General features: G+C 42.7%; 1 pseudogene; it reads left to right on the top strand.

The window, feature by feature from the left end:
* The first annotated feature begins 1,583 nt into the window (after positions 1 to 1,583).
* On the top strand, positions 1,584 to 2,162 carry LOC116546408 (annotated as a pseudogene).
* The last annotated feature ends 324 nt before the right edge of the window (positions 2,163 to 2,486 follow it).

Raw genomic sequence — 2,486 nt, 5'->3', positions numbered from 1 at the left:
AGTTCTGGCTGATATCCTGCTTGAGGCCAAGGGGTAAATATGAAATGAGTGTTAGTACTTTTCTAAGTCACATGGCATTCTGTTCTTTGAACAACAGTCACAAAATGGACATGGCTCATTTTGCTGAAGATTCTTATCAAGGACTGATAAAATATAATTTACATATAAAGCTCTTCTCAACTGTGTTGGATGTCTGTTACCAAATGACATGTGCACTTGCTTACAAACATCTTTGATGCTCTGGGAGCACAAATGTGACCCTAGAATTACAGCAATGCTCAGACATATGTGAGTAGGAATTTCAGCTTCAAAAGAAAAGCCAATAACCCCTCAAGATAGATTTCTTAGAAATGTATGTGGATAAGGCTGCCTTTAGGTTATTTTGTTTCAAAGAGTTGTTAATGGTTGGCAGGGTGGCTTATGCCTATAATCCCAGCACTTTGGGAGGCAAAGGTGGGCAGATCGCTTGAGTCCAGGAATTGGACCTGGGCAAGAAAACCCTGTCTCTACAAAAATTAGCCTGGTGTGGTGGCGTACCCCTGTAGTCCCAGCTACTCAGGAGGCTATGTTGGGAGGACCACTTCAGCATGGGAGGTGAAGGCTGCAGTTAGCCATGATTGCAGCACTGCACTTCAGCCTGGGTCAGGGCAGTGAGAACTTGTGTTAAAAAAAAAAAAAGTTGGCCAGGCGAGGTGGCTCATGCCTGTAATCCCAGCACTTTGGGAGGCCAAGGTGGGTGGATCATGAGGTCAGGAGTTCAAGACCAGCCTGATGAAACCCTATCTCCAAAGAAAAAAAAAAGTTAATAATTATACCTTAGAAATATTTTCTATCAAGGTGCTTTTCATGTTGTCTCAGCATTTGTGAGCCAAGAACAAGGGTCAAGAAACATTTTCTGCTAAGTACAGCTAGTAAATACTGCTGGCTTCTTATTGCAGCTAAATTGCCATTGCAGTACAAAAGGAGACAGAGAGTGTAACTCAATGAATGGACATGATATTTTTTTTTGAGAGAAGGTCTTGCTCTGTAGCCCAGGCTGGAGTACCATGGCGTGATCTCAGCTCACTGCAGCCTCGATCTTCTGGGCTTAAGCGATCCTCCCACCTCAGCCCCGCAAGTAGCTGGAACTATAGGCATGCACCACCACACCCAACTAAGTTTTTTGTATTTTTTTGTAGAGACAGGTGATATGGTTTGACTGTGTCTCCATTCAAATCTCAACTTGAATTGTATCTCCCAGAATTCCCACGTGTTATGGGAGGGATGTGTGGAGGATAATTGAATCTTGGAGGGCAGGTTTTCCCATGCTATTCTCATGACAGTGAATAAGTCCACAAGATCTGATGGGTTTATCAGGGTTTTCTGCTTTTGCTTCCTCCTCATTTTTCCTCTTGCTGCCGTGTAAGACAGACCTTTCACCTTCCACCATGATCGTTAGGCCTCCCCAGCCAGATGTAACTATAAGTCCAGGTAAATCTTTTTTTCTTCCCATTCTCAGGTATGTCTTTATCAGCAGTGTGAAATGGAGTAATACAGTAAATTGGTACCAGTAGAGTGGGGCATTGCCGAAAAAATACCAAAATGTGGGGACTTGGCTTGAAAGAAGACGGCGGGCTTGTGGTGAGAAGCTGCGAAGCAGGAGTAGAAATTAGTATGCCCAGAAGCAGATTTTAAAAGCAGTTTCTCTTCAGATCATCTTTTTTTTTCATACCACTTGATAGGTATCTTGAAACACCATGGCTGTAGCTGCAGTAAAATGGGTGATGTCAAAGAAAACTATCTTGAAACATTTATTTCCAATCCCAAATGGAGCTTTATATTGTGTTTGTCATAAATCTACATACTCTCCTCTGCCAGATGATTATAATTGCAAAGTAGAGCTTGCTCGGACTTCTGATGGCAGGACAGTGGTATACTACCACACTTCTGTGGACATTCCATATGAACACACAAAACCTGTCCCTCGGCCAGATCCTGTGCACAATAATGAAGAAACACATGATCAAATCCTGAAAACCAGGTTGGAAGAAAAAGTTGAACCCCTTGAGCAAGGACCTGTGGTAGAACAACTTGGCAAAGTGTTCTTTACTACTAAGCACCGCTGGTATCCCTATGGACGGTATCACAGATATAAGAATCCGGATTCTCCAAAAGACAGATGATGCTGAGGTTACTAGGAGAATCAAAGAGAAATGTGCCTCATTTGCCCTTTGAGAAAATGCAGTCTGGTGTATTCACTAATATGTATTAAACTAATAATGATTTAAAAAATGTGGAAGGGACTTTGGAACTGGGTAACAGGCAGAGGCTGGAAAAGTTTAGAAGGCTCAGAAGAGAACAGGAAAATGTGGGAAAGTTTAGAACTTCCTAGAGACTTGTTGAATGGCTTTGCCCAAAATGCTGATAGTGGTATGGAGAGTAAGGTCCAGGCTGCATTTCTGTAAAGCTCTCAGTGAGGAGAGTGCTGCTGGCCAAGGTGGACCATA

The sequence above is a fragment of the Sapajus apella genome, unplaced genomic scaffold (genome assembly GCF_009761245.1).
Source record: "Sapajus apella isolate SASKATOON/1434 unplaced genomic scaffold, GSC_monkey_1.0 scaffold864, whole genome shotgun sequence".
In the NCBI taxonomy this organism is placed as follows: Eukaryota; Metazoa; Chordata; class Mammalia; order Primates; family Cebidae; genus Sapajus; species Sapajus apella.
Note: the sequence above shows the minus strand (reverse complement) of the source record. Positions and strands in the feature narration are given on the sequence as shown.